Source organism: Sitophilus oryzae, unplaced genomic scaffold (genome assembly GCF_002938485.1).
Source record: "Sitophilus oryzae breed Bouriz unplaced genomic scaffold, Soryzae_2.0 scaffold_947_pilon_pilon, whole genome shotgun sequence".
In the NCBI taxonomy this organism is placed as follows: Eukaryota; Metazoa; Arthropoda; class Insecta; order Coleoptera; family Curculionidae; genus Sitophilus; species Sitophilus oryzae.
Genome location: NW_022147580.1, coordinates 156,551 through 182,977, shown reverse-complemented (window position 1 = coordinate 182,977; position 26,427 = coordinate 156,551). Strand labels below are relative to the sequence as shown.

At 37.2% G+C, this 26,427-nt stretch overlaps 1 protein-coding gene across 1 annotated transcript in view; it reads right to left on the bottom strand.

Annotated features, from left to right (window-relative positions):
- LOC115891057 overlaps nucleotides 1-20,720 on the bottom strand; it is a 329,806-nt gene extending 309,086 nt beyond the window's left edge. The window contains exon 1 of the mRNA XM_030911456.1: nucleotides 20,694-20,720. The gene's annotated coding sequence lies outside the window, so the exon portion shown is untranslated. The remainder of the gene's footprint in view (nucleotides 1-20,693) is intronic.
- Between the last annotated feature and the right edge of the window lie 5,707 nt (nucleotides 20,721-26,427).

The following is a 26,427-nucleotide window of genomic DNA, read 5'->3' as shown; positions in this document are numbered from 1 at the left end:
ATTTATTTGTCATATCAATATAGGTCCGATTCTGCTTTGTTCCGTAACTACTGGGGGTTAAATTCTTCATCTTTTTCCATTTATTATAATTTTCTTCCAAATGCTATTAGCGATGTGAGTAAAATTTTGAGGGTAAAAGTTACTAAAATTATTTCACTGTTAAAAAAGTGTCGATATATTCACCAGTGAGGTGCATATGAAACAAAGCAGAATCGGACCTATGTTGATATGAAAAAAATCGTATTTTTACGAGAGGAATCCCCACTAGAAACGGCACATGTTTTTTGAAACACCCTATATAATTTTTAGCTCAGTGGATTTGCCACAAAATTTTCGTTCCAAAAATACCATAATGTTATATACTATACCGAATAGTTTTTGAAATATAACCGTTTTTAAAGCAAATTAATTGCTTATTTAAAGCCCTCTTAAAATTAATAAATAATAAATTCGAAGAATTTAAAGAAGCATTAACAGGAAGTACTGTATAATACATACACATACATACTGCCATTACTCGTTGACGAGTATTCGACACACATCAGAAGACGGTCACGCAAGGGGTTTTCTTTCATGAGCTTTTCTGTGACTGAAAAGCCCGATATGTGATGTTATCTATCTACCGTACTCCGGACATTCAAAAATCTCATTGCTTTGATGCCTCTTTACTTTTTGGTTGTCACTGAGTTTATAATTCTTCTTCATTGAGTTCTATTGTGAGCTGGTTCTTCCCACTCATTCTGCATGTTAATAGTCTTTAAGTTTTCGTGGAAAATATCCTTGTACCTTTTCAGTTGTCCACCCGGCCTCCTCTTACCGTCTACAAGCTCACTGTAAAGCAGAGATTTTGGTATACGATTTTCTTGCAATCTGCATACGTGTACATCTTAAGCGGGATTTTGTAACCATGACTTCAATACTCCCGCAGGGACCGATACGTTTGAGACATTCTTAAGAATTGTCTAAGGTGTCTCTGTTACAACTTGTTTAATGGGTCGGCGGTACGGCCGGCACCCGGGTTTCTCTTCCATATAACATGGTATGGATTATTATTGCTCGGTACACTGCAAGTTTCGTTTTTGTGCTCAAGTTATGATTGTAGAAAACCCTGTCTTTTAATTTCCAGAATGCTCTTGAGGCACTGCTAATCCTGTGCTGAATTTCAGAGTCAATATTGGCCTTTTCCGAAAACAAACTGCCGATGCCGAGGTAATTGAATTTCGCCACATATTCCAATCGTTCTTATCCATCTTTTATAGCATTGTTGTGATCTTCCGGGGGAGTACACATAATTTTGGTTTTGTCGATGTTTAGCTTTAGGCCCAAAGCCTCGTATGCCCAGGTATATGTGTTCAACATTTCTTGTAATTGTTGTAACGTGTGTGCAACTAAAGCGCAGTCATCAGCGTATTGAAGTTCTGTGATGAATTTTGTACGTGTTTTTGCACTAAACCTTTTTATGTTGAACAGACCGCCGTCGTATCTGTATCTAATGCCCAATCCTCCCTCCTGCAGTATGCTGTCCACTATAATGGAGAGCGCTGCCATGAATATGTTGAATAGGAGAGGCGCTAAGACACATCCCTGCCTAACTTCTGTATTTGTTAGGAAGGGATGGCTCAGTGATCCATGATGTGACACTCTTGACTTGTTGTTGTTGTGGAGGCTTTTACACACTGTAAGAAATTTGTTGGGCACTCTGAACTTTTTCATAATTGCCCAAAGCGCATCTCTGTTCACAGAGTCGAAGGCTTTTGTTAGATCGATGAATGCAACATTTTTGTTAGGCTGCTGCTCTTTTACTTATTCCTGTAGTTGGCGGATTGTAATATATGGTAAATATTGGATGGTAAATATGGAATCGACGGTACCGCAGTTGGTACGAAAACCCGTTTGCGATTCTGGAAATATTTTTTCTATATATGTGTGCAGGCGGTTTGACATAATTTTTGCAAGAATTTTTCCTCTGATAGCCAATAGTGAAATTCCCCGGCAATTTCCGCAGTCCGATGCACTTCCTTTGTTCTTAAATATATTCACTATATTCGCTTTGCGAAAGTCCTGAGGCACCTCTCCGCTTTCCCATACGACATTGAATAGAGCCATAAGATGACCAATAAGTCTTTACTTGCACACTTATAGATTTTCGCCGGAATCGCGTCACAGCCAGCTGATTTGTTGTTTTTAAGCTGTTTTATGGAGGTCTTTATTTCCTATTCTGTTATTGGGATGTCTAATACATCGAGGCTGTTATACTTAGGTAATTGTGTTTAGTGCTTCTATATTGGGGTTGTTTTCTTGGTTAAGGATATGACTGTAATGTTCTTTCCAGCGATTTCGGATTTTTTCTTCCTCTTTTAGAAGTTCGCCATTTTGTGCCTGATTGGGCAGCTTACCTTCTTGGTTGGACCGTATACTTCTTTTACAACTTGGAAGAATTTACGATAATCGTGATGCGTGGCGTACTCTTAAATCTGATTCGCTTTTTGTGACCACCTTTAGTTGACCTCCTTTAGTTGGCGCAGTTCTCTTCGAAGCGTATTGTTGGCTGCTTTAAAGTTGTCTGTCTACCTTCTTATCTTGGATTGTGTGGATTTGCAGTGATTGCTTGATATGCTCTATGCTTTTGTTCTAACAAAGCCTGTATATGCGGTTCATTTTCGTTAAACCAGTCTGGTTGTTTCTTTTTGTTCGACTTTCCCAGTACTGCTTCGCTGGTTTTATGAATCGCATCCCCTAATTGTGTCCAGCCTTCTTCAGCTTCCAAGATTGAGATTGGAGTTATTGGTGGAAGTGATTCGTTGATGGCTTCCCGGAGGGCGTCGGCGGTATTGTTGTTCTCTAGACCCCGTACGTGCAATCTGGTCATGTTGTTTTGCTTTTTACAGTGTGGATGTTTGGGTTTTAACTGGATTTTCATATTTGAAATTAAAAGCCAATGCCGCGTTCGGCATCTATTCTGGCTTTTGTGAGTCTGGCATCTTTTAGATGCGCCCTTCGTACAATTACGTGGTCAAATTGATGCTAGTGGCCTGATCTGGGATGTTTCCAGGTACCTTTAAACTTGTCCTTTAACATGAACCACGTATTGGTGATGCAAAGATTATACTCTGCGCATGTTGTTAATAAGCGTTCACCATTGCTATTTACGTTTTCCATTCCATGTTTTCCCAATACGTCAGGTCAAATTTCCTGTTATTTGCCAACACGGGCATTAAAGTCACCTAAGAAGATGATTCGTTCGTGCTTTGGAATTCGTTGAAGAACATTTTGTAGAGCTTGGTAAAATTTATCCTTATCCCCAATTTTAGCGTCTAGGGTGGGAGCGTAGGCACTAATGATGTTGACGTAAGTTTTGTCTGATATGGGGTACCTTATGGGTCATAAGACGTTTCGAGACACCAATAGGTACTTCTGTTAATTTGGTGGCGATTTTGTTTTTGATCATAATGCCTACGCCATATATTCTCCTGTGTTGCGGGGTGACCCTTCTAAAAGAAGGTGTAATGCTCCTCACTGAGACTACCTTCATCCGCAAAGCGGATCTATATTTAATCGGTAAAACATCTATATTTAATCGGTGGAGTTCCTGTGGGACCAGTGCTGTTCTTCTCTCTGGCCGATTTGAATTAATCTTGTCCAGTAGAGTGCGGACGTTCCACGCCGCACACGTGAAACATTGATGTTTTTTGTTTCTCCGATGATACGCTCGAGTGCCTACTCGAGCGTACTCGGGTGCCTACCCCCTCCCGGAGATCCGATTGAGGGTGTATTTTACCTCCGGACGATGATTTTGTCTCACTCGAATGGTCCATAATTGCTGTGTGTAAGCTGTGTGAAAAGGTTTAACTGTGGCGGTTACGCTGCCGTACAGTTTTGGCTGCAACTGTAGCACGGGATGGCTATGGCACAGTAAGAAGCGCGACGATAGTTCCCTGGTGCTACGTTCTCGGCCGGCTAGGTGTAGTTTACTACTCCTCTTCCTCAGAAAAATGGTAGGTCTGAGGGTTGTATAAGGTTATACCGCCTATACTAGCACGTCAGATCCTCGTTTGTGTAAAAATGGTGCACCACGTGAAGGTGAGGTTGACTTTTGGGTAAGCTAGGCTATATGTATCGCTTCAATACCTCTTGCACCCCTACTGTATAATATTATCTTCTTCAACACAATGTTCTCATTAAATATAGATTTTAGGTACAATACTTAAAAAAACAAAAAAATTAAACGAAACCTTGTTCGATTATTATGATACAAAACACAGTGAGGTTAGGTTAACATTTAGTTTTGACTCGCCCTGTATATATCAAACAAGATTGCAAATTATAGTAGACCGAATTTTGAAGAAGGCGCTATTATAGAGTATATCCGGCTAAAAAAAATAAAATTCTTCGAATTTTAATTTAGCATCAATAGCTCGTTAAGCCGTCTATATGGCAAAATAATACAAAATATACTTCAGGCTAATGTAGCTCACAAAATCGGAGAAGACCAGAGTGGATTTAGGCCAGGAAGGTCTTATGTCGATAACCTGTTCACCTTACAACAACTACTGGAGAAACAAATTGTGGTAAATAGAGAAGTCCACGTAGTAGTACGAGAGCTAGCAACGTCGGGAAAACAAATATTTTAAGAAAGCTGGCTCTTTAATATATCGTTTACTATGCTCTCTGGAACAGCATGCGTTACAGCCAAACCAAACCCGTCTGGCTGCCGTTAATGGTTGCGTTCCCTTCTGCGCATTGAAAGAAAATCCTATATTTTTATTAGCCCTTTAAATTCTAGTATTGAATATAAACCGACCGAGTTTTCATAGCTCAGCGCGTAGAGGTTCCGCTTATCAAGCGAGAAGTCAAGGTTCGAATCCGGGTAAGGGCAAAAACATTTTATTTTATTTTTGGTTATATTCTGTTAGTAAACTATTAAATATTTGTTTTTTTTTGAATCACCAAAATTATTCAATACTTTACTATCAGAATATTAACAGAAATAAAATACAAAAAGGTTTTTCCCTGATCCGGATTCGAACTCTGAATCCACGGTTCGTAGTTGGAAACTCTACGCCCTGCGCTATGGAGACATGTTCGATTTATATTCAATACTGGAATTTATAAGACTAAATAAAAAAAATATAGGATCATCTTCCAATGCGCAGTAGTGAACGCAACATGTATCGGCAGCCAGACGGGCCGCATGCTGTTCCAGAGAGCATAGTAAAATATATATCAAAGAACCAGCTTTCTTAAAATACTTTCTCTAAAACGTTGCTAGCTCTTAGACTATAGCCTTTATAGACCTAGAGAAGGCATACTATAATGTACCACGCTCGAAACTTTGGGAAGCTCTGGAAGTAATCGGAACTGATAGAGACCTAATAGAAATTATAAATGAACTCTATAGAGGCAACCACTCATATATTAAAGTTGAAAAACATCTATCCGAACTCATAATAACAACTAAATATTTAAGGCAAGATTGCGGTATATCTCCATTGCTCTTTAATACGGTGCTGGCAACTGTTACTTTTGGGTCGGTATTTACATGTGTGAAAGTAAATCGTATAGGGATCTTATTAAGTCGGAGTGAGAGAAATGCGACGCGCGACGGTGTGCTGTTGCGGCGTTGCCGGTACGCCTTTCCCTATGAAGTAAAGTAAACTCACGATCGCAAACCGCTTATTTTTAAACGACTTCCTTTTCGAAAAGATAACTAGATAAAATCATTAGATATGTTTCTGAGCATCTGAAATGGAATTATAAGGATATTGTGAGGATGTCCAATTTTTTATCATGAGAAATCGTCAGTAATCGCGATAATTTAAAAACTCAACTTTTTAACACATAAGACCTTCCCTAGGAGATGCAAGACCTTGTTGTTGGTGGGGAAGCTCCTGGTCAGGTGCTGGAGGAATCCCCCTAGCGCCTGGCTTGGTCTAACAAGCATCTCACTCATCGTGTTGTCCCTGGCTGTAGTGTCGTGGCCAGGGAATTGCACCAAGACATATAGCGATACCGGATGAGGCTGTGATGATCGTATACCTGTCCGTCATACCAGGCACCCTCTACTGACTGTGGTCATGTCTCGCGGGTAGATGGTGTGGGGGGTCTTGGCTTAACCGCCTGGACCAAGAGGACAACAACGTCACCAAATACCTAAATCCTACGATAGCGGGACCAGGTCAAAGGGATGCGTGGCTAGATAGAGGACTAGCCATTACTGGCCTCAACCTTGGGGCATCAGGGGGCACCCCATTGTATTTACCCCTTACTTTTACATGCGGGGCTCTGTAGAATTGGACCGACTATGCCTAGCGACTCGTGGAAACACTACGATACCTAGCATTCAAAACACCACCGGTGAAGCTGTGGGAAAGCCCCCTAGCGACACTGGGAACATTACAAATGAAAGTTCCAAGGGACCAAATCCAAAGGAAACTACAAGAGGGGCGGCTGACAATTGCTTGGGATCATCCTCCACAATTGGCACACAAGCTACCACCTTCTTCAGCAAGGGTCGGGAGCCTCTACCTCTACACCCAATAAGCGACACAAGCTACCGTTTAGTCTACCCGGCCTGGGTCAACCAGGCGGGCTAGACGATCCTTTGAGAGTAGGTCTTAGCGGAGCAGAAGCACGGAGATACCTCCGACTGCTCCACGAAGGACTTGCTCCGGAGGAAGCAAAAGCGTAACCACTCCTCCGAAAAGGGGAGAGTAAAGAAACCAAGAAACAACCTGACTCATCTCCATCAAAGGGCAAGAGACGGAGCGATAACCTCTCACCCCTTCTCCGGCAGGGAGAGAAAGAAGCCGGGATGGAAAGCCGTCCAACACCGGGAGGCAAGCAGGGACGTATCACCATTTTTGCCGCTATTTCTGGACAAGTGAAAATGGCGGTGCTGCCAAAGGATTTTCCAGAGGTTGCTCTGACCACCGACCAGCAAACATTTCTAGAAGAGGCTATACTGGACGAAGTAGTGGCGATCGGATCGCAACACAACGATCTACAAAATATGGGTCAGCTATGTTTTGCGGGGATACACTTTCGGGTAGGCATGATCCTCATAGATTGTGTATCCCCAGAATCGGCGAATTGGTTGGTGGAAATTGCACCTAAGCTTAAAAATTGGCAAGAGCTGGAACTGGTTGCAGTGAAGGGAGAAAACATCTCTAAAGGGGCGGCCATCATGGTCTTTCTGCCGAGGATCAAGGGGAAAGACACCACCTGTCTGCCGAGCCTTATCCAGGGTCAGAACTTCAATGTAAGGATCATTAACTCGAGGGATAAGGGTCATGGTCAGGTCCTCACAATAGGAATTCACCTCAAATCCAAGGAGGCAATAGAGAAAGAGAGACATATCCTCTATTATTAGTCTCAGGTCTAAGGAGAGACCAAGTTAAAGAGGTGGAAAAAATGGAGATAGATCCTCCAGCCTCCACCTCACTGGTTCCTCAGCCGGAGGCAAGCTCCTCGACTGTGAAGGGCGGTACGGAGGGCCAAACTCCAACTGTGGAAGGGTGTGTACCCTCGGAGGAAGAACTGTTGTCAGAGGAGGATGGAAAATACCCTATCCCCTCTACAACAGGCGTATTTTGGGTTATAGATTGTGTGATAACTCAAGGAAGGGGGACAATCACAATAGATCTTTAAGGTCGCAGTGATTAACCCCCGTCTTACTCATTCTACTTTCTACATTCTACAGCACATAAGACGCCATAACTTAAGAACCACGTTAGACATTGAAACTTTTTTTTTTATTTTGAAGATCGAATCTTTTACAATACGTTTAGATAAGAAAAACTCGATATGGTCGTTCTTTCAATTTCAAAAATTATAAACAACTCATTCACTTACTTTTAGTGCATAGCAATTATCACCAGTCGTGTAACTTTTTATTTTCATATACTGTCTGCGAAGAAAATAGAGCAGATATGTTAAGAAGTTTTTGAAAAACTGCAATCAATTATTTTTAATAAATTTCGAGATATCGGATTTTGAATTCAGAGTATTAATAGCGCGACGACTGTCGAACACCAACTCAATCCCACTTACTTTTACCAAAAATGCAAGTGGTACTAACTTGCACTTAATTTTTCAAGCCATAGAAAAAATTACAATGACTCGTTAATAAATAAACAAATAAAGTATCGCGAGACGTAATTAAATCGTGAAGCTGAACGTATGATATACACCTTTCTCTAGAACTTTAAGTACTGACACATGATACAATGGTATTGACAGAGGATGGACAGACGTAGTGATTGGGTCGACTGCGAAAAATCTGCTAAATCCCCTTCCACGTTTTGTAGTAATGTGCACAATTTATCGGTTTATTTCATACGTTTGGCAACGTGTTTACTGTTCTCTCTTTGTACAGTACATTATTGTTGTAGATTCTCAGTTACAATAATAAAGAGGAATTTGTTATGTAAACATTAAAATAACAGAAAACTAAACTTCCTACCTGATTATATTTAGAGCGAGTGTCTGTTGACCCTTTTCTTACGCTGTCTCTTTTATGCGCCCTGATATGTGTACTTTTCAATCGATAAGGGCGCCTATGATTTTGTATAGCATTTTAAGTTTTTAGTCAGTCTTGAATAAACATCTTTAGAGATCGGCACGGAGTTTTATTTTAAGCGTAGAAAACGAAATATTCGAACAGGTTATGGGCCCAGGCTACGTTGTTTTCGGGTCTTAAGTTTTTTCGTTTTTGTTTCATTTAGTTCGCAGTTATCGCGGTGTGTAATTTGTTTTTCGGATTAAAGACTAAATTACCAGAAGGTCACTATGGATTTCGACAAGGTCCAAGTAGAAAACCTCCGGGATTCGAGTAACTGGCCACAATGGCAGTTTGTTAGTCGGACTCTGTTAGACTGCAACAATGCTTTGGATGCGTGTGAGGGTAGAACTGTCAGACCGGCTGATCCGGGTGATGAGTTAAACAAGTGGCTTAAGGCAGATCGAGTGGGCAAGAGATTAATTGTAACTAGGGTAGAAGCCAAATCCCTACAATTTTTGATGAGTTGTGAGAGTGCATCCGAAATGTGGCAGAAACTACATGCAGTGTATGATTTGAAGTCGGAGGAAACCTTGTCTTTGGTGCAGAAGCAGTTTTTTGATTTTAAATGGGATGAAGCTGTGTCAGTGGCAGAACATATTGCGAAACTAGAGCAACTAAGTAATAGAATGAAGAAACTAGGAGGTAGTATACCCGATTCTATGGTACTTACCAGAATTTTGTCTATACTTCCTAAGGATTACCAACATTTCCATAGTGCTTGGGACTCTACTGATGTATCTCTTCGTACTTTAGAAAATTTAACGACACGCTTATTAACTGAAGAGCAAAGGCTTTAAAATGTATATGGAGTAGATAATACTGTGGCTTTATTTTCAAAATGCAAAATCGGTTATAAGTCCAAACAGTGTTCTTCGAAGAAAAGACTTGCGTGTTTTACATGTGGTAGCCGAGATCATCTGAGGAAGTGTTGTCGAGGTTGTTTCAAGCGTAGTTCAAAGAAGCACATCGCCAGATCCTGTCCAAAGAAGAATGAAGGTGGACCGCAGACTACACCAACGGCGTTTGTGGGCTACAAATCAATTTCTTCTGAGTTTCGAGAGAAGTGGATCATAGATTTTGGAGCATCAGATCACATGACCAACGATGCTAGTGTACTTCAAGAATTTACGGCCTTTGAAGAAACAACAGTGATCAAAGTTGGAAATGAAGAAGTGATCAGTGCAAAAGGAAAGGGGGAAGTTGCTATTGAAACATTTGTTGAAGGCAAGTGGTTACCTGGTGTCCTGTATGATGTGTTGTATACACCGGACGTAATGTGCAACTTATTTTCTGTGCAAAAATCAGCCAAAAAGGGAATTAATTTTACAACTATGAATAATGGATCTGATTGTATTTTTGAAAAGGATGGAAAGATTGTAGCTACTGGGTCTAAATTTGGCAATTTGTATCAAATTAACTTGCGTGTTATTCAGCTGAGACAGCCAGTCTGTGTTGTCGTCAACAAGGAAAGTGAAAATATGCTGCAAGTTTGGCATGAACGCTTAGCACACCAGATCAAGCGTCACGTGAAAGATTTTTTGAAGCACAAAAATTTGACGTTTGAAGTTGACAGTGAGTTTTGTGATGGATGTGCCTATGGTAAAATGCATCGTGAGAGTTTCGGAAGTCGATTTAATCGTGCCAACAAACCAAGGTCAACCAAGCCAAACCAAAACAAACCAAGATTCATTCAGACGTGTTTGGACCAATGGAGACTGAGTCGTTTGGTAAGAAACGATACTATGTTGTGTTTAAGGACGATTATAGTAGTTTTAGATACATATACTTCTTGCGAGAAAAATCTTAAGTCACAACGAAATTTCAACTATTTCCCAACCAAGTGAAAAATCGTTTTGGTGAATGTGTAAAAGAGCTAAATACGGACGGTGGTAAAGAATATGATAATGCCGAGATGAAGAAATTCTTAGAAAAAGAGGGTATTAAACATACAATCAGTCCACCCTACACCCCAGAACATAACGGTGTTGCTGAATGGGAAAATAGTAGAAGCTGCCAGATCGATGTTGTATTCAAAATCGCACCTACCAAAAGCGTTATGGGCTAAAGCAGTTAATACTGCAATGTATGTTTTAAATCGCAGAGGATCGACGAAAATCACAGATAAAACTCCTTATGACTTGTGGTTTGGAGAAAAATTAGATAGTCGAGTGGTTGAAAAATTTCGTGTTTTAGGAACAGAATGTTTTGTGCACGTTCCTAAACAACAACGAAGGAAATGGGACAAGAAGGCACTAAAAAGTGTTTTTGTTGGATATCATGGAGGTATTAATGGATATAGAGTGTATGTGCCAGAAAAACACGATGTAGTATTCAGTCGAGACGTAGTGTTCAAAGATGAGATCTTGTTCAGTCACAAGAAAACTGATGTCGTCTGTGAGGTTGAAAAGATGTCCCTAGAATCACCACCAGACATCTCGCCTGAAGTGCCTGAATCCACGAATGAATATCAGAAAAGCGAAGATACAGAGTACGAAGATTCCGATTCTGATTTTGATCCTTCGTTGTATGAGGAACCCCGGGTACGCGTGGTGGACCTACCTAACCGAATGAAGCTGCAAGAGCGACGTGAGTTGAAGGCACCACAACGGTATGGACATTTGATGTTTTCGGAGGGTGAGCCGCGGAATCTTCAAGAGGCAGTGACGTCAGAAGGGGCGGAACACTGGAGGGTAGCCATGCAGGAGGAAATGAGTTCGCTGCATGAAAACCAAACGTGGGTCTTAGTTGAAAGGCCGAGTGAGGCCAAGATCATAAGTAATAAATGGGTCTATAAGTTAAAGCCGAACGAAGACGGATCTTGTCGGTATAAGGCGCGGCTAGTTGTGCGTGGTTTTCTGCAAAAAGAAGGAGTCGACTATACCGAGACTTTTAGTCCAGTAGCGCGTTATGAAACGGTTCGTACTTTGTTAAGTGTAGCAGCCCGTGAACATCTTCATATTCGTCAGTTTGATGTAAAGACTGCATTTCTTTACGGTTATCTAGAGAATGGCGTAGATTTGTATATGAAACAGCCAGAAGGGTTCGAGGATGATACGTCGCGTGTGTGTAAACTTAAAAAAAGCCTGTATGGACTCAAACAGGCTCCTCGGTGTTGGAATCAACGTTTTACAGACTTTTTGTCAACGTTCGGATTGCAGGAAAGCAAAGCGGATCCTTGCCTGTTCGTGTGTGTAAAGGGGTTAAGTAAAATCTTTGTTGTAATCTATGTCGATGATGGACTTGTTCTTACAACCCGTGAAGCGGTTGCCGATAAATTTCTAGTGCAGCTAAGTGAAGAATTTAAAGCAGTTACAACAAGAAATGTTAAGTCGTTTATGGGAATTGAAATTTATTTCCAAAGTAATAGATCTATTTTTCTGAACCAAAGTGCTTATGTCAAGAAAATAATCAAGAGGTTCAACATGCAAGACAGTAAGCCTGTATGAACGCCTATTGATGTTGGATGGTATAATGATAAAAGCACAAGTAACAAGTAAATGTGTTGAAGATATCCCATACAGAGAGGCTGTGGGAAGTCTTATGTATTTGCAAATGATTTCGCGACCAGATATATCATTCGCTGTAAATATAGTAGCCAGAAGCCTAGATACTCCCACACAAGTACACTGGATGTTAGTGAAGCGAATATTTTGATATCTGCAAGGTACGAGAACATTTGGTCTGTTATTTCAAACTAGTGGAGAGTTTGAAGTCTACAGTGATGCCGACTATGCTGGAGACGTTCAGACCAGGAAATCAACTTCTGGTATATTCTGCAAATTTGGAAGTGCAACAATCATCTGGAAGACCAAAAAGCAACAATGCGTTGCTTTGTCCACGACCGAAGCAGAGTTGGTGAGTGCTGCTTGTGCTGTGAAAGAAGGTGTGTGGTTATCGCGTCTATTAAGTGAACTCGGTATATCTAGTGAAAAATTTGATCTTAAAATTGACAATCAGAGTGCAATGAAGATTATTAAAAACCCGGAATTTCATGATAGGTCTAAGCATATTGACGTAAAGTATAATTACATAAGAGATTTATATAGGAAAGGCATAGTTAATGTTATAGATGTTGCTAGTAAAAATCAATGTGCCGAGATTTTTACAAAGCATTTGTCACAACAATATTTTTCAGATATGCGAAATAAGTTAGGTATCAAAAATATGTAGTGTTTTTTGTTGTTGTTTGTTTTAGTTTTTGTTGTTTTTCGAAGGTATAAGGAAGTTTAGCTTTAGGGGAAGTGTTGTAGATTCTCAGTTACAATAATAAAGAGGAATTTATTATGTAAACATTAAAATAACAGAAAGCTAAACTTTCTACCTGATTATATTTAGAGCGAGTGTCTGTTGAACTTTTTCTTACGCTGTCTCTTTTATGCGTCCTGATATGTGTACTTTTCAATCTATAAAGGCGCCTATGTTTTTGTATAGCATTTTCAGTCTTGAATAAATATCTTTAGAGATCGGCACGGAGTTTTATTTTAAGCGTAGAAAACGAAATATTCGAACAATTATAAACGCACTGTACCCTTCTTACATACGGAACTCTCGACCCAAGAATAACCTTTACCTGCCCTGAGTATATATGTTACGGTTAGAGTCCGATGTCCGGTTAATGTCGACATTAACAGGTTACTGTTTGGGTTTTGTTTGGTTTTTGGTTGTTTTGTTTTGTGTTATTCTCGAGATTAACCGGGTAATGTCGATATTAACCGAATATCGGACCTTAACCGTAACATATACATAGAAGTTTCACTAAAAGAGTGGAAACGAAAATGTGGTGGAATGGGTATACCAGTGGGAGAACATATTTTATATTCGCTCAGCTTTGCTGATGACCAAGTGGTGATCGCTCAAGATTCTTACGGCCTAGAATTTATGTTAAACGGGCTACATGAAGAATATGAAAGATGGGGATTAAAATCAGCTTAAAAAAACGAATTTTTGGTGGTTAATTCAGAAACTTCGAACTCCTGCTGAATGATGAAGTGCAGCTTAGCCAGGTCAAACAATTTAAATATTTGGGCGTTAATATTAGCATAAGAGGCCTCTAACAACAGGAAGTTAAAATAAGGATCCGGAACGCAAAACGAGTAATCGGATGCTTAAACTCAATTTGGTGGGATATTTAGAGGAATAAAAATCGACTTGGACAGAGCCTGGTTTAATCCGTCTTGTGCTATGGATGTGAGGTATAGTCGGTTAACTCTGATTTGCACAGAATACTTCTTGCCACTGAAATGGACTACCTCAGACGAAGCGCCAGATGATGGATGGCCAAAACGAGTCTTTCAATGGGCTCCGCCGCAACGAAGAAAACGAGGAAGGCCACGACGATCCTGGAACGACGGAATAATAGAATGAATGGAAGCTCGACAATTGGAGTGCATACACATCCCCCGTGGGTCCGCCACTCCGTGGGTCTATTCGAAATGTTGTATTTTTTCTACTATTTTAAATGGACCATCCCTCGGGTTTCTCCGAAACTATTGCCGACGAAAATGGAAAATTGAGGCATGGGAAAATAAGGTTTGGTAAATTTCCAAACGAACCAACGAATCGCATCCACGTACCGCATCAAGGAATACTGAGTGAAGGTGGTACGAAGTTAGCAGGATCAGCTACTTTTCAGTAAATTTAAACAACAATTTGCAACAAATAAGTAACTTTATATCATATTTAAGGGATACAACAGAACTGCAATACCAGCGGCTTAGTGCAGTTGCGCACTAGTGATCTGATGTTGTAGGACCAGCAATGTCAATGAGTCAGTTGCATTGGCAATGTCAGTTGCAATGGCAATATCAATGGGGACTTCAGTTGTTGCTCCCTCGATCGACCCCCCCCCCGTAAATATGGACTCTACATAACGAAATTAAGGTGGCGTAGGATACCTTAAAAAAAGATTAATCACCTTATCTAATCCATTCCGCGACAACTTCTCGAGTGTGTAGCAAACAGAGCATCAACACAATATTAACATTGAAATAAAATATGTCAGTTTTTACGGGACGTTTTGGGTTTAAATTCTAAACCCTATCTACATAGTGATAGGCCAACATATCTTTTCAAATTATAGTGATGCACTGTTTGTCACTTTCTATAATACCCATATTTTGCAATTTGTATGCGACACACTAATTAAATTTTCTACCCAAAAATGGGAAATTTAATTTTATTCGTACTAGCGTGCATTGCTAATTATTTTGAAAAACTCACACTATTTCTTTAATGCCAATGTAGTTCAAAACAAAATAATTTTTGAAAACAAATACAATTTTTCGTTATATTACTAAATTTACATCGAAAGGTTAAACACAATCAAAATATTTAAAAATTAGTAAGGTTCCGTGAAACACGTATTTTCTAAGTTTAAATTCAAAGCGAAACAACTCGCGCCATGTTCAGCTAATTTTAAAAACGGTAAATAAGGTGAGTGGACTACAGAAGGCCATGCTTCTTTGAAGGCCAACTATAAAAAAGTTATTGTTAAGCCGGGGACACATTGTTCTGACGTGATGTGTTGTGTCGTGTTGTGTTGCATACGGTGTGACGTGTCGTAAACGCATTGTTCTGATGCGATGAATTTTTTGAACTAATGTGGCAGAACTTTATTTCCTTTCATAGCCATTATTATTATTGCTGCGGCTGTTTGTTCTACGCTAATAAGGAAGAAAAGAAAATTGTGTATACACGAAATAAACGAAAATAGGGCGCTATCGGGCGAATGCCATCCGTTAGTTAACTTTTCGAAGGTCGCGCTTTATTTTTTAAATGAAAGGTCGCACGCAGACTCTGAATCCCTATGCTAAATTCAAGAGGTCTTGAGCGTTGCTAGTGGTGTAAAGACATAAAATAATATGGTAGCCAAAATACATAAATATAAACATTACAAATAACACAAAACACGCAAAAAACAAATTAATAAATATTATTCAAAAACAAAAATAATTAATAATAATGAAAAAATCAATCCGCATAACAGTGATTACAGAATATTTGTGTGCGCTCAAAACATACGAAATTGTGACACTGTACAAAGAGTAACGAGTTGGTCTGTTTTCCATCACAATTCTGTAGTGCGGATCCTCTGGTAATACTGTATTCAGTGCTTCAGAATCTGACATTTATTTTTCTGTATTAGAATTTATTTTGGGCTCTTGCTTTCTATAATATCCTTTTCTCGTTCTTCCTTTTCATCGTCATGTTCAGTAGTTAATTCGTCATCTTCATTCAAATAGTCTTGCATGAACCTGTTGCAATCTTTCTTGCAGGTTACATATAAAAAATAATACTTATTTAATTATAAAGTCGATTATTCACTTTTTATCACAATTTGCTCATTTTCAATTAATGCAAATTAGTAGAATAATTTACCTTGTTCGACATTATAAAATTATTGATGTCAAAATCGTATCACAAACGGTCGCGCGCGGACTGACACTCCGCATATGAGTATAAAAAAGATGCTAATTATCCTAAGCGATGTGCAAATGTACACTTCTCATAAAATGTACAGAGACAGGAAGATACTCAGCGGCTCAGCATTTGATTTTCCAGATTTTCGAATTATCGGGGAAAATAGGTATCTGCGGACTGTGAGTCCGCTCGCGACCTCCGGAGGGTTAAGGATACCCCAGACCAACGCGATACGGCGGGAGCGACGCGAAATATTTCGCGAGGCCAAAATTGCACGATTACCCAGACCAAAGCGGTACAGCGGGAGCGGTGACGACAGTATAATGGTACGTATACATTGGTGCGCTGCGCTACGCAGAGTGCGCGCAACTTGGAAAGACGTACCAACAGAGGTGAATCGGTGCGCGGCGCAGCGCGCCAATGCATACGTACCATAATGGTACGTATACCATTCCATCCATATACCCTCCAAAACTAGTATTTGGTGTTTTTATCTTACAAAAATATTGATGAAGTATCTATGATTCGCTTTTACTCATATATTATTTTAAATGACTTTCCGCCAACAAGTGGAAATGTTTTCCAAAATTCCATGTTGTACTTGGTGCTTTTATCTTACAAAAATGTTCATAACTGAAAAATCTATGATTGATATTTTCTCATATATTACTTTAAATGGCTTTCCGCCAACAAGTATAAACGTTTTCCAAAATTCCATGTTGTATTTGGTGTTTTTATCTTACAAAATGTTCATAACTGAAAAATTCACATTTTCTCATATATTACTTTAAATGGGTTTCCGCCAAGTGAAAATGTATTTTCCAAAAACTTTGAATAAATTAAAGCAAGTAACATTAAGTTTATTTCAAAACTAGTATTTGGTATTTTAATCTTACAAAAATGTTTATTATGTTACAAAAATATATACACTTATATTTATTATCTTACAAAAATGTTTATTAAACTGAAAAATTTATGATTTACATTTTCTTAAATATTACTTTAAATGAATTTCCGCCAAGTGGAAATGTGTTCTCCAAACACTTTGAATAAATTAAAGTAAAATAATACATTAAGTTTATTCCAAAACCAGTATTTGGATTTTTTTATCTTACAAAAATGGTCATTACTGAAGAATCTATGATTCGCATTTTTTCATATATTACTTTAATGAAGATGATTCATGTTAATGACTTTCCGCCAAAAAGTGGAAACGTTTTCCAAAATTCCATGTTGTATTTGGTGTTTTTATCTTACAAAAATGTTCATAACTGAAAAATCTATGATTCTCATTTTTTCATATATTACTTTAAATTACTTTCCGCCAAAATGTGGAAATGGTTTCCAAAATTCCATGTTGTATTTTTCTTTATTTTATATACAGGGTGTCCCAGAAATCAGTGCAAGTATGTTAACTGGGTGTATAGTTCAACCCCAGAAACACGCCTATGAGTTTTTTTACACGAAAAAAATATGAAAATATTCATATTAGCATGAATTGCTAATAATTTTAGAAAAAACTCACACTATTTCTTTAATGACAAGATTAATTTAATTTAACAAGATTCACAACTTTCAAGAATACCGCCACGTCAACGAAGATAAGCACATTTCCCTGAGTCAGTTGCAAATTGTTTCTCGACGCTGCACATGCTTTACTACGAACGATTTTATTAAAATTACGAAATCAAACCATTTTGTTAAATAATGTAGTTAAAAACAAAGTAGATTTTTAATACAAGTACAAATTTTTTGTTAGATATATTATTAAATTCACATCGAAAGGTTAAGCATAATCAAAATATTTAAGAACAACTTACTTACTTAAAAATGTTTCTTGAAACATGTTTAAATTCAAAGTGAAATAACTCTGACCATGTTCAACGAATTTTAAATATGGCAAATAAGGTTGGGGTACCATGGAAGGCCATGGTCGTTTGAAGGCCAGCTATAAAAGTTAGTTATTGACATGTGATGACAACTTCCTTCCACTCATGCTAAGCTACATTAAACTCAAGGACACAGACGCGGTGGCGAGTCGGTCGCGTCGCTATTTTGTACTAGCGTCTACGAACGGCTAGTCTACTCTGGCACCTGACAGTGTTGCCGTTCGTTGTTACTTAATTTCACGATTTTCAATTGTCAGCTAAACAGAAGACGTTTACTTTAATTGCGTTGGTTTCACTCTTTTTGGTGGAGTTAGTTGCGTTCGTTAAGTTGGTTATTTGGTGGGGTTGATTGCTTTGGTTAGGTTAGCTATTTGGTGGGGTTGGTTTGGTTTTTACTAATTTACATTTGTTTTAACGTCTAAACGTTCTAAACGTTGGTTAGTCTCTCGGATAAGTTTTTTTTTAAATAAATAAAAGTGCTTCTTGGTGTTCTGATTGCAGTGGAAAAGTCCTTTCAAAGATCCCAATTTAAATTTCCTATATATTTTAATTTGTACCTTTGATTTGTACAATGTAGAATTTGTTTTTATTTCAGTTACAATATCGGTAGTGTTCCTATGAAAGCCGGTAGTTCGTTATAAGGCTAATCAAAAATTTGACGATTGGCCTTGCTGTTCATGGGCCTTGGCTGTACATTGGCCTTACTAGGAACCTTTAATCTTACTAGGAGGAGACTTACTAAGAACATCAAAATATGAACACTTAATTTTTAGTTATAAATACGTACTGGGAATGTTGAAACAATATTTTTTGTTTATAATATTATTTATAAGGGTTGTTTGGTTTGGTTTGGCTTTTTAGCTAAAAAACATTTTTGTCTTACAAAGAATAAACCCATGAGAAGGCCATTATAGGTATTTGTAATTTAATTCTATAACGCATTGGCAAGTTATTTGTTATCAATATAATATTTATTACCATAATTTTTAAATCATTTCCATAATGTATTCTTAGTTAGGCGATTCTTAATTATACGATCGTGTTTAAGGAATGTTCGTTGAGTTTTTTTAAAGTACATATGTTAAGCATTTATTTTTCGTTTAAATGAAAGGAGCTTTTTATGTAGTTTTAGTAAAAGCGGATATTTTGATTATCACAACTCTAGTTTTAAGTTGAACAACTGATTTATAATATTGGCCTTGTTCCTTGTAAGGCCGTTTGGAAGAGCTTAATAAAAGTTAAGTTTGTTAAATAGTGATTACATCTACAATAAAGAAAAAGTAATATATTGTTGCGCACCCGTGTGGACTCGCCCTAACCTGACTAATAAGCCCGCCCCCATTCGAGAGCAAGTAGTCCACGAGGATCGTCCATTTCAATCGTTTGATCCCCTACCAAGGCGAAATAGAAGATCGTGCTTGGACCGTGAGAACCTGCAGCTTTGATCCCTCTGATTCAGAGATGTCCTTTGACGACTTCATGGCCCGTTACAACATCAGTCAGAAGGTTCGCTATAGTGTAACCAAAGAATAACAACAGAACCTCTTTTCCGTGCCTCCTGATTATTCGCTCGCTCACTGTGTGGCCCGAGATTTGCGAATGTCCAGAAGACTAGTTGCGACGTTCAATGAAAACTTTGGGAGTGTCGGAGAACTACGCCGACAGGATCCAGTCTTGAGGCTAACCGACAATGTGCATGGTCAAGCAAGACACATCTTCTACCTGGTCACCAAAGAATGGTCACCGAGTAAGCCAACTTATCTCAATCTGTGGAAGACCCTGATTGAACTGAGAGAAGCCCTGCTAAACAACAACATTACACGATTAGCCATTCCGAAGCTGGCGTGTGGTCTCGATGGTTTAAGTTGGCGTACAATCCGGAACATGATTGAAGTCTTGTTTAGATTTACGAAAATCGAAATCCTTGTTTGCTGCTACAACCCAAAGCTACGATCAGGTGAGAAAACTGTAGACTGCTATTTCTACCAGATTTCCCAATGTACCAGAGGCCAGCTTTGCAAATATCTTCATTCACCGTGTACGAGATGAAAATGTATCTAAGAAGGGGACAGTGTTGCAGACCCGTGTAGACACGGCCTAACCTGAGTATTATGCTCGCTCCTATTCGAGAGCGAATAATCTGGAGAAACAGAGAACGGCGACCAGACGTAAACAGAAAAATTCGAGTAAGATCTAGACTGTCTGTTTCTCTCATACATAAAACGACGCGATGCCTGGGGCCTGAGGACAGAAACAATCGGTCGACGCGTACAGTTATCGCGCTAAATTCAAAATAAATTCCTTTTAGATAAATAGTTAAAGGGAAATTAAAACAATTTTCGTTGCACATCATCAGTGACACCATGCGTCATCTTATGGAGTTTGCTGGTGATCGTATTATGATGTGCAACTAAAGTTATTTTAATTTCCCCATAGATAAATAGTAAATAAGTTGTAAATAGTTCTTTAATAGTTTTATCGTTATTGTTTTTTTACTTAGTGTAAAATAAATTGTGTTTAAATAAATTACACTTTCTATCCACACGGGAACGACGAAAAACGTAAGAGTATATTACTTTTTTTATTCTAGATGTAATACAATAACATAATACAATAATCTAGTTACATAATAAAACAAAGTCTTAATTAATAATTTGTTTCTTTTATTTATCCAGTAAATGAACTAATATGAACTGTTTATTTGTTACAGTGGTCTTCCATGGTCCACCCACCTTAAATATAGTTTTTTCTACCTTTAAAATATCTGTTCATATCTAAAAGACTCCCTTATACAATATAAAATAAAAACATATAAAAATGTTTACCTGCTCTCTCACTAAGTCATCCCAGCCGTTTCCTCCCTGCCACAAGACCCCACTTGTTGATGGGAGGAAAGGATTGGTAGGACACAAAACAAAACACAAGGATGTCATGGTCCTGCAAAAAATATTTATGATAAATATATGAATGTTCTACAGCGGGTGAGGCAATCGTGCAACAGGCAGCAAAATTGTGTTGCTTCAAAGCTAATATTAAATCGTGTAATACAATATACTCGCAGTTAATAAATTATCAATGATAATGACCAGTTGTCTCAGAGTCTGGGTTATACTACATCTAACTATATTTATATATCGTATAAAAACTCATTTACTAGCCAGTCAAAATGTGGTGCTGCAAATTTGTAAAAAATAGAATTTTTAACAAATAAAACTTAATATACATAGTGCAATATTCTTGATTTAAATTTGGGTGCAAAATTCTACATGCAGTTAATCTTAAATGTAAAAATAAAATATACTTATATAATTTAAAAAATCACAAAGATGTATTTTTTGTTGCCTCAAAAAGTTTGGCTATTCATGTGAAAAATAGAAAAAAAATATTATTAGGCTTTCTAAAATCAAGATAGTTTTTTGAATGACGTAGAAATAGAGTTATGAACCACATTTCTCATTGAAACTTTTTTCTATATCATGACGTCCTACTTTTTATTTTAACTGTGAAACAGTTTACAGTACAACGCTATTCTGCTATTACAGTGCTATTATTAAAGCATTAAAATGAAAGCAATTAAATTGGATTTTTATGGTTCAGATGCAACCAAGAATACATCCATTTTAAATGCCCATATCAAAGCGCTACTTCTTTATTTTAAAATAATGCCCAATTTTTTTCATTGCTTTTCGATATTTTACTGCAAATAAAATTAATAGTCATAAATAAACTTAATTTAATATGTTTACACATGCATAAAAATAGAAATAGTGCCTTTATACTTGGCGGCAAACATTATACCGGTTTGGGATATATTTTCGTCAATATATTCTGATAACCAAATTGCCTCGGTAGGTAGGTGATTCGGAAATTTTTGAAAAGGTCAAATATTATCTCCCCAGATGATTATTACTTTCAATGAAGGTGAGCACACTAGCCAGATCCGCACGAATCGTATCGACGAAAATGCGGCCAGCATTGTTGGGCCAGAATAATTTTCGGTCAGTGTGGCTAGTGCTGCTGACGTCACACTCAATTCCTTCCACTCTACGCGGGTAGCGGAATCGAACTAGCCGAAGAGGAGATTAGAAATTCAATATTCTAAGAAAAGTTCGCAAATTTTTCATGGCTCATTTTGAGGTATTGAAAAATGTTCTTTCGTCAATTTTAAATATGGAAATAATGTGTAGAATTTCCCCCTAAAAGGTAAATTTTTGCAAATATTGTGGAAGCCATAACTTTCGATTCTTTTTCTTCGTTGATTTCTTCTTCTATTACGAAGAGAGCTCATAATTATTTCTTGTTCGTTGTCATTCATTGTCGACAAATGCCAAAAAAGCCAAAAATACACTTATCACTGCAGACAGGACTCCGGAAGCGACTGATGAGAAATTTGATTGGCAAATACGGGTGTAGTAAGGGCAAAAATAAACAAAAGAGCGAATAATGCCGGTGCGTGCGGCGCATTCAGGACATATCTTCAGTGTGCGCGACAAAGAAAAAAAACTCAATACGTGCGGCGAGTGCGGTAGGGATGTTTGGTCCACAGATTTCAGTACTGGTATCCGGTACCACAAAGTACCAGTCCTTCAACCGGTATACCGGTTCCAACAATTAGATCGGTGGAAACGACACTGAACCGGTATACCGGATGGACCGAAAGACCGGTTGCACGGAAAAAAGCTAAACTGGCTTAAAGATTATTAATCTTGAACCAATATGCTAGTTTCCCCATTCCGCAAATCTAGTTATATTTCTTCTCAAGAAAATCTTATCCTTAGAAGCTAAGAAAATTTATTTTTTATTTAAGATTTACCTAGTGTTGAAATTAAGATTATAACTACACTCCAGACAATTCTAGATAAAATCTTGTTTGGAGTACTACTTATATCTTATTTGTAAATTAACAAATTATTGCATTAAGTATAGAAATTCTGTGTGTACATGTAATAATTACTTTATTCTGAAATAAAGCCTCTTCTTACTCTTAGGTTAGTTACTATCGTTACAAGAGTTAATGTCTAATGATTAGTTTATAAAGTTTTTTTTTGTTATCGTTTGTGCTTGTGATATCTGAAAATGGAGGACCTTCCTCAGGCATGGGGAGATGACAGTTTGATCCCAAAATTTCAAGGTAGGTAAGTTTAGCAATAATCCTACATTATTTGATAACATTTGTTGGAGGTTAGGGGGACTCCATTTTAATATGCACTATTTCGGAACCGAACAAACCCGATTTTAGAATAAATTAGTTTTTTCTAGGCCGAATATTAAGTGGGTTCGAAAAACTATTATTAAAACTGAAAAAACTATTATAGTTTTCATAAAATTCGGTAACGTGTTCTTATGCTTTCGGTGGTTCGGGTTCGATCTTGTTAGAAACTCTTGTTATTGTAAAATATTTTCTTTATCTAAAGTCTTTAACCGCGCCATAATAGTTTTTCAAACCCGCGCCTCTTTGGATACCCTGATTTAGCCTAAGAAAAATTAGTTTATCCTAAAATCGGGTTTGTCCGGTAACATACGTGAATATAATAGAGTTGGTACATGCTAAAAATTTTAATTTCCATCTAAAATAGGTATGGAATATTGAAATATCACTAGAATAACCCCGAATATGGTTAATACTTTTTAAATTAGATTAGCCAAACATCACCTACCAAATTATATGCTTTTCGTAATAATAAAATACAATAAAACTGTGTAATTTCCCAATATAGATAGATATTGAACAGCAGCATCGCTAATTAAAAACGAGAAACGATAATAAAAATTGTTAAAACATAATTGGATCATTCCAAACGCGTACATACCTAGTTTACCACAGGTGTATACGAAATAATGCATATTAAAATGGAGTTCCCCTAACCTTCAACCAATGTCATCAAATAATGTAGGATTATTGCTAAACTTACCTTGAAATTTTGGGATCAAATCCGTCATCTCCCATGCCTGAAGAAGGTCCTCCATTTTCACATATTACGAGCACAAACAATAACAATAAAACTTTATAAACCTACCCGACTAGTCAGCGCGTCTCGTGTCGCATGAGAGAAACAGAAATCCAATGAAATGAAGGTAAGAATCAGGAATGCACGTTGCGTTGTTGCTGTTGGGGATGGTCACTTAATATAAGAATAGTGACTTTTGGAAATGGGGTGTTATTCTCGCGCCGTGAATAATATGCTTATTTAAAGTGTACACCGATTTCAAGTAAAAGTTTTTAAAAAGTTAAGAATACTTATATAAAAGTATTTATACTTCATTTAATAATAGTTTCTTCTTTGCTAAATGATTTTTATTCACTTGATAGTAATATAAGTTTTTCTTAAATATAAGTCATTTTATTCTTTTTTTTAGATTCAAAATTACTTGAAGTGACTATAACTATATTTAAAAATCAAGTGTAAAAGTAAAATAGATCCAAATATTTGTTGTACTCATGGAAAGAATACTATCCTTAAAGAAAGTGTAAAATTTTAAGTATATGATTGTTCTTGAATATAGAAATTATTTTTTTCCGTGTGGACCTAAATAACAGTTTAGGTTGTTGTGCCAGTGAGTGTACAGGGTCAGGTAATAGTGCGTCGGGCATCTGTAGCTCCCAGGATAAAAAACTTGGAAATTTTGTTTAAGTGGAAACCTAAAGTATGTACAGGGTTGGTCAAATTCGACGCTTTTAAATGGAAACACCCTTTTCTATAGGAGATGGACAAAAACTAATATCGGTATCTGGAGTTCAATTTTTTGTCAAAAACATGATGGTGAAAACCGCACATCGATATCTGTTACCGTTTCGGAGTTACGGGGTGTTTTTCAAAAATATGCATTTTTAACAAATCGCTGTAACTTTTTGGTATGAAAATTTTGTATTTTATATGAAAACATTTCAAAAGCACCTTTTACGTAAATTTAATGGTTTTTAAGTATAATTTTTAAAATTAATAATTTAGAATTATCAACAGAAAATTTGATTTTTTATACGGGACACCCTGTATATTTTTGAGTAACTGAAAGAATTCAAAATTACCTTTCCAAAATACACACTTGATATTTTTGTTATAATCCCCTTCGAAATACAGAATTGCAAAGTTCGCCACTTTTAGCTATTGAAGCTTTGGACCCCTCATTGATGATATGCCCATATGGAACTCGAAACCTTATTTTTCCAGCAAGACGACGCACCGCCTCTGAACGCTGAAGTTATCAGCAAATTTTACAGCCAATTTCAGAATAATTGAATAGCTGACCAAGAACCCAGCCGTTGGTCGTCGAGGCCGCCTGACTTAGTGGCTGAACCTAATCCCTATGGATATATTTGCGGAATAATAAGGTTCCTTATTCTTCTGTATAATCTAGACAAAATTAGAAATACTTAGCAGTTATCAGAGGGTATCTTTCACCCCTACTGAGTTGTGAATTCGCAATGTTCCATGCCCCATCTGTCCATAACAGAAGACGGTCGATATGTCGAACACCTAGCAAAACTCATGTCCTGGTTTGCTATTTATTTTATTGTTATTAGATATAGTTTAAATGTGTTGATGTCGGTTAAATATATTTTAAGTGTTATAAAATTCTGCATCTCTCATAGCAAATATTATTTTCGTTTTAATTGATGCTCATAGCTAGATTTTTTACATTACAGCCGGTGCCGTTCAAAGCCTACTTATTGAAAGCGGGCGAATTTTATATACTCTATATCTCGAAGAGGAATCAGCAAATATCAAGTGTTAAATTTTAGAATTCTTTTCAATAAATTAAAAATGCTGGGGTGTCCCATATAAAAAATCAATTTTTCTGTTGATAACTCTTAAATTATTAATTTTAAAAAATATATGCTAAAACAATTAAATTCTACGTATCAAAAGGTGCTTTTAAATGTTTTCATAGAAATACAAATTTACCCATAGCAAAAAGTTACAGCGATTTGTTAAAAATGCACATTTTTGCTGCCCGTAACTCGAAACGGTAACAGATATTGATATGCGGTTTTCACCATCATGTTTTTGATGAAAATTGAGCTCCAGACACCGATATTAGTTTTCGTCTATCTCCTATAGAAAAGGGTGTTTCCATTTAAAAGCGTCGAATTTGACCCACCCTGTACAAGGATTTATTTCAGGAAAATATTTTACCTTCTATAGCGTGGCTCAAAAAAGTATGAGTGGATCGGGATGATTTTTTTTAAATGGAACACCCTGTTTATTATTGCATTTTTGGCTTCCTTTCAGATCACTTTACATAATCCTAAGATATGAATAAATATATTTCGATAGTTTTAGAGATAGTAATAAATAAATAAAAAAAATATATTTTTCAACCTTTATTAAAAAAATATTACAAATACAAGAACTGTCCTGAAATCAAAACTATATTAGGTATTTACTTTATCGTTACTAAATATCGTAATCTTAAATCATACAGGATGTTCAAAATTCTACCCCAAACTTTCTAAAATATAAAATAATTTTTTTTTTGTTTTTTTAAAAGGAACACCCTGTATATTATTTTTTTATTAGATGGAGAATTAAAAAATGAACATTTTTTGTATTTAAAGTA